The sequence below is a fragment of the Cucurbita pepo genome, chromosome LG06 (genome assembly GCF_002806865.2).
Source record: "Cucurbita pepo subsp. pepo cultivar mu-cu-16 chromosome LG06, ASM280686v2, whole genome shotgun sequence".
Lineage (NCBI taxonomy): Eukaryota > Viridiplantae > Streptophyta > Magnoliopsida > Cucurbitales > Cucurbitaceae > Cucurbita > Cucurbita pepo.
In genome coordinates, this window is record NC_036643.1 from 7063114 (window position 1) to 7077466 (window position 14353).

General features: G+C 36.0%; 1 non-coding gene across 1 annotated transcript; it reads right to left on the bottom strand.

Annotated features, from left to right (window-relative positions):
• Nucleotides 1–12425: 12425 nt before the first annotated feature.
• On the bottom strand, nucleotides 12426–12498 carry TRNAA-CGC. The gene has a single exon. It is a non-coding gene; the product is annotated as a tRNA-Ala (tRNA).
• Between the last annotated feature and the right edge of the window lie 1855 nt (nucleotides 12499–14353).

Sequence of the window (14353 nt, forward strand, 5' to 3'; positions counted from 1 at the left end):
GGACACAGGATGAACTCACAAGTCAAGAACAGAACTAAAGAGTCCAAGTACTTAAACAAGAAAAAGAAATAGTGTGATAGGTTAGAATCTTGAAACAAATAAATACAATGGAGGTGCAGGAAATTGAACCCGTGCCTCTCGCATGCAAAGCGAGCGCTCTACAATATGAGCTACACCCCCTTTATAGAATTAAGGCCCCGAATGTTAATGATGAGGTAAGAAGACATTTTGGACTCTTCTTAAGAAGTACTTTAGAATTTGCTTGGATCTATGTATAAACCTTAAACGAAGTATGAATTAAAGGAATGTGAAAGAAAAACACCAAGAACCGTGAGTTAATGCTCCGAACCGATCAAATTTCCAATGATTTAAGTAACATTAAAATAACTCAATAAATGACCTCTGCGAGCATATATGATATGTTTCGTCCTTGGATAAGGTTAATTAGTTAATCCAATTAACGATGTAAAATTACCATAATGCACATAAGGAAATTTAGCTATGGCTCATGATATAGATGACCTCCAAATTCTATAATGCACATAAGGGAATTGAACCATGTGCCTCTCACATGCGAAGCGAGCGCTCTACCATATGAGCTACACCCCCTTTATAAAATAAAGGTCCCAAACGTTCATGATGAGGTAAGAAGCCAGTTTGGACTCTTCAAGTACTTTTAGCATTTTCTTGGATCTTTGTATAAACCTCAGAAGTATGAATTAAAGAAATGTGAAAGAAAAACACAAAGAACCGTGAGTCAAGGCTCCGAATCGATCAAATTGCTCGTGATTTAAGTAACATTAAAATAATCCACTAAATGAACTCGGTTGCCTATAAATTTTTAATACTGAACATAATATGACATGTTAAGAGTTTATATGAAATTTGGTAGTCATTCGACAAGGTTAATTAGCTAAACCAAGTAACGGTGTAAAATGGTGTAAAATGTAAATGACCATAATGCACATAGGAAATTAATGACCATAATACACATAAGGAAATTTACATTAGGAAATTAATGACCATAATGCACATAAGGAAATTTACACNTTAATGACCATAATACACATAAGGAAATTTACATTAGGAAATTAATGACCATAATGCACATAAGGAAATTTACACTTGGTTCATAATCTAGATAACCACCCATTGCTATGAAACTTTATTAAAAGTAGATTTAACCACCCATTGCTATGAAACTTTATTAAAAGTAGATTCAATTTCAAACTACAACCATGGCATGGGTTTAGACTATGTAACAATAGTACCAAGACCCATGGCATAGGTGGTTTAGAGTGTGTCGCTTTGAAGATAAGAACCTAGAACAATAGTACCAAGACCCTTAGATAGGCTAGAATCTTAAAAATACAATGGAGGTGCAGGGAATTGAACCCCATGCCTCTCGCATGCGAAGCGAGCGCTCTACCATATGAGTTACACCCCCTTTATAAAATAAAGGTCCCAAACGTTCATGGTGAGGTAAGAAGCCATTTTGGACTCTTTTAAGAAGTACTTTTAGAATTTTCTTGAATCTTTGTATAAACCTTCAACCAAGTATGAATTAAAGGAATGTGAAAGAAAAATACCAAGAATCGTGATTTAAGGCTTCGAGCTGATCAAATTTCTCAGGATTTAAGTAACGTTAAAATAACCCACTAAATGAACTCTGCTGCCTATGAATTTTTAATACGAGCATAATATGACATGTTAGAATTTTAAATGACATTTGGTGGTCATTGGATAAGGTTAATTCGCTAAACCAATTAATAGTGTAAAATGACCATAATGCACAGAAGGAAATTTATCTATAGTACAGGGATAAGGCTGAGTACCTTATCCTGGGGACACTATTGATGCAGCCCACTTTTGTACATGACATAAACAATGTAATCACTAAATTGTACATGCGGAGACATGTGAGTGGGGACGTCCTATGCAATAGTATTGCATAAGATCGGACCATGAAGAAAATCACTCTCACTTTATAATGTCGTTTACTGTTGAAACTGATTTTCTTTTCATTCGATGACCTAGGTAACTCGATCTTAATCCTGAGCTAACCATGAACTCCTATTTATTCGAAATTATCCTTAGATTTTCATGGGTGAGAGTGACTCTAGTTCCCGACTCAATAGGCCTCCCATTTCAGGGTAAGACTGGGTGAATGGCTGGGGACGTGGGGTGCAAGATGGAATTCNGCTTGGATCTATGAGCCTTGGACTCAGGATGTCACGTTCATGACTAGTACCATAAATACTAGGGGGAGTGTCTTGGAGAATAAGACAACAATCAAGGACTAGAAAAATGATCAAGATTCAAGTTCTACCAAAATAGCAGTACCAAGACCCTTAGACCAGAACTAAGGTTGAGACCTCATACTCCAAGGATCAAAGTCATAAACATAGATCATGATAAGAACATACAAGTCAAGAACAGAACTAAAGAGTCCATGTACTTACAACCCTTGTGCCCTATGGTCTAAGTGAGCTACCCTGTGGCACATACGTGTGTCATACTGTGGGCCAGCGTGCCAAGATGAGTGTCTCATGCGACTTCCTTTGAAATGAATTTTTTCAAGGACTACCGGGCAGCACAGGTGTGCAGGTATTGCGGTCCAGCCCACGTGTTGGAGGTTGCTACATACACCCACTATCCGGCACAATTTTCTTAAATGACATGGCATGGGCACGGGAGGGCCAATGTCTCGATAGAACCCGGATGGATGGATGTTTGGCAAGTCTCGATAAGATGAGCGACACGTGGGCCCGTTCTCAATAGCATGACCAAGTGAGTTTTGATGGCCGACGACACTCCGAGACTCGGGATGGTATCAAGACATATTGGCCATGTCGATGGAGATCAAGATGACAAGATGAGACGCGATGGTGGATTGAGAGTCCTTGGCCCGAGCAGAGGCAAGGTCGAGTTGAATGACTTGGTCTAGTGTAGAGGTAAGTCGGTTGTGTCGCATACAATTGAACATGCATGCGCAGGCGGCGTGTGTGGTCGAATGGGCTTAGATTCTGCACAACCGACGTTCGATTGGCGAAGACAAGCCTAACCCACGACGAAGTCACAAAATCGGGACAAAAAATATATATGGGGATTAATTCTCTTTAAAGTTGGTCGTGAGCATGTCTAGATCATGACGCCGCACGGTCAAGAATGTAGGATCATGACCATAAGAACAAGAAAAGAAAAGAAATTGTGTAATAGACTAGAATCTTTGTACTCATTCCATTTTTTAATTACTTATGTATGGTTAAAATAAATATATTGAAAGTTGTGTTTTAAATTCTCTGTGTTTTATTTCTCATTAAAAACAAATCCATAAGCATTCTACCATATGAGCTACACCCCATTTATAGAATAAAGGTCTCGAACATTCATGATGAGGTAAGAAGACATTTTGTACTCTTCTTAAGAAGTATTTTTAGAATTTGCTTGGATTTTTTTATAAACCTTAAACCAAGTATGAATGAAATGAATTTGAAAGAAAAACACTTAGAACCATGATTTAAGGCTCCGAATCGATCAAATTTCTCACGATTTAATTAACATTAAAATAACCGACTAAATGAACTCTGCTGCCTATGAATTTTTAATACTAAGCATAATATGATATGTTAGGAGTTTATATGAAATTTGGTGGTCATTGGATAAGGTTAATGTTGAGTTTTATGAACAAAAACTCATAGTTTGTAAATAAAAACATATTCTATTTTCAATAAAGTTATTATTGATGTTTATTCAGTAAAGATTGTTATTGAATAAAGTGAATTTTACGATCGTTAATGTAAATCCAATAAACTAAGAATACTCTGGCTATAGTATGATTACTTGAACTATATGTAGAGACATAAGAGTGGATCAAGTTCAAGTATATAGTCAAAATGATCTATAGTATAAGGATAAGGCTGAGTACCTTATTCTGGGGACACTATGGATGCGGCCCACTTTTGTATATGATATAAACAATGCGATCACTAAATTGTGCATGTGGAGACATGTGAGTGGGGGCGTCCTATGCAATGAGTATTGCATAAGATCGGACCATGAAGAAAACCACTCTCACTTTATAAAGTCGTTTACTGTTGAGACTGATTTTCTTTTCATTCGATAACCTAGGTAACTCGGTTTTAATCCTGAGCTAACCATGAACTCCTGTTTATTCGGAATTATCCTTAGATTTGCATGGGTGAGAGTGGCTCTAGTTCGCCGACTCAACAGGCCTCCCATTTCAGGGGTAAGACTGGGTGAATGGCTGGGGACGTGGGGTGCAAGACGGAATTCACTCCTACCCACTTTTAGGGATAGAAGAAAGGTAGTTCCCTTAAGCACTGACTCCAGGTCTTGAACAAGGGGCCCCACCCTCTCATTGGCCTGAGAGGGATTCGGTTTACTGGTTGGACCACAAACCAATTGTTCATTAGAGGATCAGTGAGACATAAGGAACAAGAAGTAACTTTAGGGGTAAAACGGTAAATTGACCCAGCTCTAGTTACGAACAACCTGTGAAGGATCGACTTACTAATCATGGTTATATCAAATGGACAGAAATATATCTATAGTGAGGGGAGTGCAACTACTAGGCTATAGTGGAGTGTCCTAGTAGTTAACGAGTGTTGGTTAACACGGTTAATCTTGGATCGTTGGAGCCCATGATCTATAGGTCCATTAGGTCCCTCTGCTATCTCATATCGGACTAAACCATAGAACAGTGTGACGAGTAAGTTCGAAGTGTTCGAATTCAAATTAGGGAATATGCGCTACATATATACATTATATTTAACCGCATTTTCGTTTTAATTACGAATTAAACAAAAAGAGAGAATTTGAGATATTTAAATAAGATTTAAATATTTTAATCAAATATGTGTCGGATTGGGATTGACATTTGAATTAATATTAAATATTAATTAAATAGTTTAATTAATCATTTAATATTACTTCAATTTGAAATTAATTATTAAATTAATTGTTGAATTAAAATGAAGAAGGTCAAAATGTTGACTTCATGGAAAAATCCATGTTTGATTTAGTGGAATTTTGAGGTTTCAAAATTTCGTTTAACTAAACTTGCATGCTTGCCAAATAAACCCCCACAAATTTTAGTTGAATTTTGAGTGTCAAAATTTAGTTAACCAAAACTTGCATGCTTGCCACATAATTCGAAACATTTGAGTGGAATTTTGAGTGTCAAAATTTGGTGATCTCAAATTTGCATGAACATGCAAACATAACTCTATAAATAGAGTGATCAAGGTACATGGAACTTCTCCCTTAGAAAAACCTTGAATACAATATATTTTATAGTATTTTGGGTACATGGAACTTCTCCCTTGGAAAAGCCATTTAAGTTATTTTCAGTAAAAAATTCCTTCACAAATTTTTTTTCAAATGAAACGATGGAAGGAGTAATAAATGAATACAATATATTTGACTATCATAAAAGAGCAAATATGATATTTATAGTAAGCGGGGGAGTCAAGTATCATACATGATATTTGCTTATAATAAATGGTCAAATATGATACATTTGATAAATCATAATTAAGGCTAAATATCCTTAAGACCACTCTGCAAACTGAGTATTGGACTTGAACGAACGTAAAACTTGGATCTGAAAAGTTCAGAGAGAGGTCTAGAAACACTTTTTGTGAAGATATCAGCAACTTGGAGATGGGAAGGTACATACTGTCTACTTTTCAGAAGAGAGTGGTGAGACAACAAAGCTAACGAATTGCAGTTTTATGTATGTTGAGGTCTGAGTTAATCATAGAGTGACTAGAAACACTACTGTCGACTCTAGAGCCACCCACAACTCCATGACGAAGACCAAAGTAAAATGATTGAATATCCTTTGGCATCGAGATGCAGGAAAGATGAAGATCGTCAATTTGACAGCTTTACCCGTCTTAGGAGTTGCGAAAAGAACTCCTATTAAGCTGGGGACTTGGATTGGACGAACTGACTTTGCGATAGTCAAGATGGACGAATTCGACATCGTGTTAAGGACGAACTTCCTACTAGAACACAAAGTTATTCCCATGCCCCTAGCAAAAAGCTTGGTAATAACGGGGTCGAACCCGATAATTATCCAGAAAAACACCCATTAGCCTAGAGGGATGAAAATGGTGTTAGCAGTACAGTTGAGAAAGGATCTAAGTCATGATAAGCATACACTTGCTACCATAACCGTATTTGGAGAGGAAAGCTTGAGTGAACGGGGTTGTAGTACATGATAATGAAAATGAAAAAATGTAGTGACCTCATGCATTATTGTGTGTTCATGCAGGGGATACCCCTTCTCCTTTTATGATAGTATGGACGCATATAGTACGAGGCAGGAAAACGATCATTATGTTTACCATAATGCTACCATGACAGTTACTATTCCTAATGGGTGTCTAGCATCAACAACTACTAGAGAATGCTCGCCCGATCAAAAAAAGGCCTAGGAGGTATGCGAACATACTGGTGGGTCCATATTCACACATATAAACCATGTATTGGAAAATTAAGTACACATCCAATTCCCCGCTTAGAATAGTCGTCGTAGAAAAATAGACTGATATGATAGGTCCCATTCGTGATTCTATGTGTTTGCATTTAACCTCAACAAATTGGTCACTCGCTAAATATTTCTTAAAATACTCAAGCCACTTGCTTGTTTCAGGTAAAGGTAAGGCATTCCTGTACTACTGACGACGACATCGAAACTCAAGATCATTTTACATGCATAAGGTAGTCACATTTATTTTCTTAGACTTAAAAACGTCTTATTCTAGCCTTTAATTTATTGTTGTATCGTTTTAAATATATTTTCTTACACGTAAGTGCATGACATTGTTTTGATTAAAATGATTAAAAAAAACAAAAAAAAAAAAAAAAGTGCAAGAACTTGAATCTTGTGCCCTTACCATATGAGCTAAGCAAAAACTTGAGAAATCTTATGCCTTGAGCTACACTCTATCAAGGGAGGGTGTCCTCATATAAAAAGTGAGTATAAACCCTATGCCTTGGGGGTGCCAATTGTACCCAGATGCCCCTTACATGGCAAACAGCTCTATCAAATTAGCTACACTCAAATTCGATAGGCATGAGTTCTCCTACTTTTCCTTTTTATTATTAAATTCAATGGTTTTATTAAAGTTCTTAGGGGTTGAATTTGAGGATGTAATGGGAGAGAAAAATGTTTAAAATATACCCACGGACCAAAGAAAATATAAAATCAAATGATAGAAAAAATCAAAGTCAACCCGATAGGAATTAGACATTTTTGCACTTTCTCCGATTTAGGAATTTGTAACGACCCTAGATTTCTACTTAGCTAGAGTCGTTACCATCATCATAGCATAATCATTTCAATGCATAAATTAGCATTTAAACTTCTTCATAAAACATAAACTCCATCTTAAAATACTGTCATGGACTTATGTATTTGAAAACATGTTTAAAACGACAAAATGAAAGATTAAATAAAATAAATAAATATTTAAATTAAAAACCTCATATTCTAGCCTAAGTCTAAGAAAATAAATGCATCTACTCTATGCATGTGTCATGGTCTCGAATTGCAATGTCGTCATCATTCGTACAGTGATGCCTCGCCTTTACCTTAAATAGAAGTAGCATTTGGCTTAAGTAATTTTAAGAAATACTTAGTAAGTGACCCACCGTTGAGGTTAAATGCAAACCCATACAATTTCATGAATGAAACCTATCATAAGAGTCTATTTTCTTATGGCGGCTATCCTAACGGACAATTTGGATGTGTACTTAATTTTTTTACACATGGTTCACACATGTGAGTATGGACCCACCAATCGATTTGCACACCTCCTAGTCCTCTTTCTAGTCGGGCGAGCATTCTGTGGTAGCTGTTGATGCCAGACACTCGTTAGGAATAGTGACCCAGTATTATGATAAACATAATGAGCGTTCCCCTGCCTAGTAGCATACGCATCCATAATATATTGAAGAAGAAGAGGTATCTCCCGATGCATGAGCGCACAATAATGCATGAGGTCCCAACATTTTTTCATTTTCATTATCATTTAGTGCAACCCAGCTAGCATTTTCCTTCATATCATTTTTCATATCATTTTTCATATCTTTCATGCATATGTCGAGGTTGTATTTCATGCTAGCTCGTCGTTTTGCATGTCAATCATATCATAAAATTTGGCATGTTAAGATTATATATGAAATTTGGTGGTTATTGGATTAGGTTAATTAGCTAAACCAAGCAACGATGTAAAATGACTACAATGCCCCTAAAGAAATTTATCCTAAGGTTCAAACCAAGTTTTATTTCTCATGAAAAACTACAATGCCCCTAAAGAAATTTATCCTAAGAGGGTAAGTACTTACAACAAGAACAAGAAAAGAGAGAGAGGGTGGCTGAGTACTTACCTTTTTGTTTTTAAAAAAATGATAATTACTTATAAAAACAAAAAGATAATTACTTATGTATGTATAAAATAAATTTATTAAGGAGGTGCAGAGGATTGAACCCTGTGTCTCTCGCATGCGAAGCGAGTGCTCTACCATATGAGCTACACTAACTTATTAGAACAAGGGTCTCGAACGTCCATGACGAGGTAAGTAGCCATTTTGGGCTCTTCATTTTTTCATTTTCATTATCATTTAGTGCAACCCAGCTAGCATTTTCCTTCATATCATTTTTCATATCATTTATCATATCTTTCATGCATATGTCGAGGTTGTATTTCATGCTAGCTCGTCGTTTTGCATGTCAATCATATCATAAAATTTGGCATGTTAAGATTATATATGAAATTTGGTGGTTATTGGATTAGGTTAATTAGCTAAACCAAGCAACGATGTAAAATGACTACAATGCCCCTAAAGAAATTTATCCTAAGGTTCAAACCAAGTTTTATTTCTCATGAAAAACTACAATGCCCCTAAAGAAATTTATCCTAAGAGGGTAAGTACTTACAACAAGAACAAGAAAAGAGAGAGGGTGGCTGAGTACTTACCTTTTTGTTTTTAAAAAAATGATAATTACTTATGTATGTATTAAATTTATTTTAAAAAAATGATAATTACTTATGTATGTATAAAATAAATTTATTAAGGAGGTGCAGAGGATTGAACCCTGTGTCTCTCACATGCAAAGCAAGTGCTCTACCATATGAGCTACACTAACTTATTAGAACAAGGGTCCCGAACGTCCATGACGAGGTAAGTAGTCATTTTGGGCTCTTCATAATAAATACTTGTAGAAATTGCATGTATCTTTGTATAAACCTTAAACAAAGTATGAATTAAACAAATATGAAAGAAAAACACCATGAACTGTGAGTTAAAGCTCCAAATTGATCAAATTGCTTCTGATTTAAGTAACATTAAAATACTCCACTAAATGAATTTCGCTGCCTATTTATTTTTAATACTGAGCATAATATGATATGTTAAGAGTTTATATGAAATTTTGTGGTCATTGGATAAGGTTACTTAGTTAAATCAAGTAACGGTGTAAAATGACCATAATGCACCAAAGGAAATTTACCTTCGGTTCATTATCTAAATGACCTTCTAATGCTATGAAACTTTGTATTAAACCTATGGAATTGAACCATGTGTCTCTCGCATGCGAAGCGATCGCTCTACCATATGAGCTACACCCCCTTTATTAGAATAAAGGTCCCAAACGTATATGACGAAGTAAGTAGTCAATTTGGACTCTTCTTAAGAAGTACTTGTAGAAATTGCTTGGATCATTGTATAAAGCTTAAACCAAGATGAATTAAAGGTATGTGAAAGAAAAACATCAAGAACAATGAGTTCAGTCTCTGAACCGATCAAATTGTTCGAGATTTAACGTTAAAATAAATCACTAAATGAACTCCGCTGACTATGAATTTTTAATACTTAGCATAATATGGCATGTTAGGAATTTATATGAAATTTTGTGGTCATTGGATAAGGTTAATTAGCTAAACCAAGTAACGGTATAAAATGACCATAATGCACATAAGGAAATTTACCTTTGGTTCATGATCTACATGACATCCAAATGCTATAAAACCTTGTATTAAACCTAGATGCGAGTTCAGACTATATCCCTTTGGACGCACTAAGCTATGACATAGGTTTAAATTGTGTCAATTGAAATGTTTGAGCCCTTGGATGTAGTTTCGGACTGTGTCACTTTATGAAGCCTTGAACATAGAATGTCAAGTTCATGACTAGTACCATAAATACTAGGAATGTCTTGGAGAACAAGACAACGATCAAGGACTAGAACAAGGATCAAGATCCAAGGTCTGAAGATAAGAACCCATAATAATAGTACCAAGACCCGTAGACCAGAACTAAGGTTGAGGCCTCATAATCAAAGGATAAAGAGTCCTAAAGATAGATCATGACAAGAAATCACAAGTGAACAACAGAACTAAAGAATTCAAATCCTTACAACAAGAACAAGAAAAGAGAAGAAAAGAAAAGAAATAGTGTGACAGGCTTTGTACTCCTTCAATCTTTTAATTACTCATGTATAAGTCCTAAAGATTTTAATTACTTATGTATAAGTCCTAAAGAAAAATCATGATAAGAACTTAGTCAAGAACAAAACTAAAGAGTCCAAGTACTTAAATAAGAAAAAAAGAAAAAAAGAAATAGTATGATAGGCTAGAATCTTAAAACAAATACAATGGAGGTGCAGGGAATTAAACCTCGTGCCTCTCGCAAGCAAGCGAGCGTTCTACCATATGAGGTACACCTCTTTTGTAAGATAAAAGTCCCAAACGTTCATGACGAGTGAAGAAGCCATTTTGGACTCTTCTTAAGAAGTACTTTTAGAATGTGCTTCGATCTTTGTATTAAACTTAAACCAACTATGAATTAAAGAAATGTGAAAGAAAAACACCAAGTGATTAAATTGCTTGTAGACTGGTCACAGATCTTGTCCTAGGTAACATTAAAATAACCCACTAACTGAACTCCGCTCCACTCCCTATGAATTTTTAATACTTAGGGTAATATGACATGCTAAGAGTTTATATGATATTTGGTAGTCATTAGATAAGATTAAAAGATTAATTAGCTAAACCAAGTAACTTTAGTTCATGCTAAGAGTTTATATGATATTTGGTAGTCATTAGATAAGATTAAAAGATTAATTAGCTAAACCAAGTAACTTTAGTTCATCTGTGTCGAATTGTAGTCATTGATACTGCTATGGTGTGATAGGCTAGAATCTTGAAACAAATACAATGGAGGTGCAGGTGGAGGTGCAAGGAATTGAACCTCGTGCCTCTCGCATGCGAAGCGAGCGCTCTACCATATGAGCTATACCCCCTTTATAGAATAAAGACCCCGAATGTTCATGATGAGGTAAGAAGACATTTTCTACTCTTCTTAAGAAGTACTTTTAGAATTTGTTTGGATTTTTGTATAAACCTTAAACCAAGTATGAATTAAAGGGATGTGAAAGAAAAACACCAAGAACCACGAGTTAATGCACCGAACCAATCAAATTTTCCAGTATTTAAGTAACGTTAAAATAACTCACTAAATGAACTCTGCTGCCAATGAATTTTTAATACATAGCATAATATGATATGTTTGGAGTTTATATGAAATTTGGTTGTCCTTGGATAAGGTTAATTAGTTAATCCAATTAACGGTGTAAAATGACCATAATGCACATAAGAAAATTTACCTATTGTTCATGATATAGATGACCTCCAAATTCTATGAAACTTTATATTAAAGGGATGTGAAAGAAAAACACCAAGAACCACGAGTTAATGCACCGAACCAATCAAATTTTCCAGTATTTAAGTAACGTTAAAATAACTCACTAAATGAACTCTGCTGCCAATGAATTTTTAATACATAGCATAATATGATATGTTTGGAGTTTATATGAAATTTGGTTGTCCTTGGATAAGGTTAATTAGTTAATCCAATTAACGGTGTAAAATGACCATAATGCACATAAGGAAATTTACCTATTGTTCATGATATAGATGACCTCCAAATTCTATGAAACTTTATATTAAACCTAGATGCGAGTTTAGACTACGTCATTTGGAACACATGAAACCATTACATAGGTTTAGACTGTGTCACTTGAAATGTATGAAGCCTTGGACATAAGTTAATATTGTGTTGCTTCGAACGTATAAAGTCTTGGACACAGGATGTCAAGTTCATGATTATACCATAAATACTACGGGGAGTGTCTTTAGAACATGAAAACAATCCAGAAGTAGAAAAAGAATCAAGATCCAAATTCGAAAGATAAGAACCGAGAACAATAGTACCAAGACCCTTAGATTACAAGGACAACTAAGGTTGAGTCATAATCCAAGTTTTAATGATAGATCATGATAAGAACTCACAAGTCAAGTGTGATAGGCTAGAATCTTAAAACAAAAATACAATGGAGGTGCAGGGAATTGAACCCCATGCCTCTCGCATGCGAAGCGAGCGCTCTACCATATGAGCTACACCCCCTTCATAAGATAAATGTCTCAAACGTTCATGATGAGGTAAGAAGCCATTTTGGACTCTTTTAAGAAGTACTTTTAGAATTTTCTTGGATCTTTGTATAAACCTTAAGGAATGTGAAAGAAAAATACCTAGAATTGTGATTTAAGGCTCTGAACCGATCAAATTTCTAAGGATTTAAGTAACGTTAAAATAACCCACTAAATGAACTCTGCTGCCTATGAATGTTTAATACGAGCATAATACGACATGTTAGAAGTTTATATGACATTTGATGGTCATTGGATAAGATTAATTCGCTAAACCAATTAAAAGTGTAAAATGATCATAATGCACATAAGGAAATTTACCTATGGTTCATGATTTAGATGACCTCCAAGTTCTATGAAACTTTGTATTAAACCTAGATGTGAGTTTAGACTATATCATTTCGAACGCATGAAGCCATTGCATAGGTTCAGAATGTGTCACTTGAAATGTATGAAGTCTTGGACGTAGGTTAACTTTGTGTCGCTTGGAACGTAGGAGCCTTGGACTCAGGATGCCACGGTCATGACTAGTACCATAAATACTAGGCGGAGTGTCTTCGAGAATAAGACAACAATCAAGGACTAGAAAAAGAATCAAGATTCAAGTTCTGAAGATAAGAACCTAAAATAACAGTACCAAGACCCTTAGACCAGAACTAAGGTTGAGACCTCATACTCCAAGGATCAAAATCTTAAACATAGATCATGATAAGAACATACAATTCAAGAACAGAACTAAGGAGTTCAAGTACTTACAACTCTTGTACCCTATGGCCTAAGTGAGCTACCCTCTGGCACATACGTGTGTCACAGTGTGGGCGAGCGTGTCAAGATTAGTGTCTCGTGCAGCTTCCTTTGAAATGAGTTTTTTCAAGGACAGTATCGGGCGGCACGGGTGTGCGGTGTTGCGTTCTAGCCCGCGTGTTGAAGGTTGCTACATACACCCGCTATCTGACACGGTATCAGTAAGTGACATGGTATGGGCACGGGAGGCCTAATGCCTCGTTAGAACCTGGATGGATGGATGTTCGGCAAGTCCCGATGAGATGAGCGACACGCGGGCCCATTCTTGATAGAATGATCAAGTGAGTTTTGATGGCCAACGACACCCTGAGACTCGGGACGGTATCAAGACATATTGGCCATGTCGATGGAGATCGAGATGACAAGATGAGACGCGATGGTGCATTGAGAGTCCTTGGCCCAAGCAGAGGCAAGGTCGAGGCGAATGACTTGGCCTAGTGTAGAGGTAAGTCAATTGTGTCGCATACTATTGAACATGCACGCGCAGGCAGCGTGTGTGATCGAACGAGCTTGGATTATGCACAACCGATGTTCGATTGGCGAAGACAAACCTCGCAAAGGTCCGATGAGGCCAATAAGCCGGGGCGAAAAATATATCTAGGACTTAATTTCTCTTAAAGCTGATCATGAGCGTGTCTAGATCATGACGCCTAGCGGTCAAGAATGTATGGTAGTAAGAACAAGAAAAAAGAAAGAAATTGTGTAATAGACTAGAATCTTTGTACTTATTCCATTTGTTAATTACTTATGTATGGATAAAATAAATGTATTGAAAGTTGTGTTTTAAATTCTTGTGTTTTATTTCTCATTAAAAACAAACCCATGTGCAAAGCGAGCATTCTACCATATGAGCTAGACCCCTTTTATAGAATAAAGGTCTCGAACGTTCATGATGAGGTAAGAAGCCATTTTGGACTCTTCTTAAGAAGTACTTATAGAATTTGCTTGGATTTTTGTATAAACCTTAATCCAAGTATGAATTAAAGGAATGTGAAAGAAAAACACCTAGAACCGTGATTTAAGGCTCC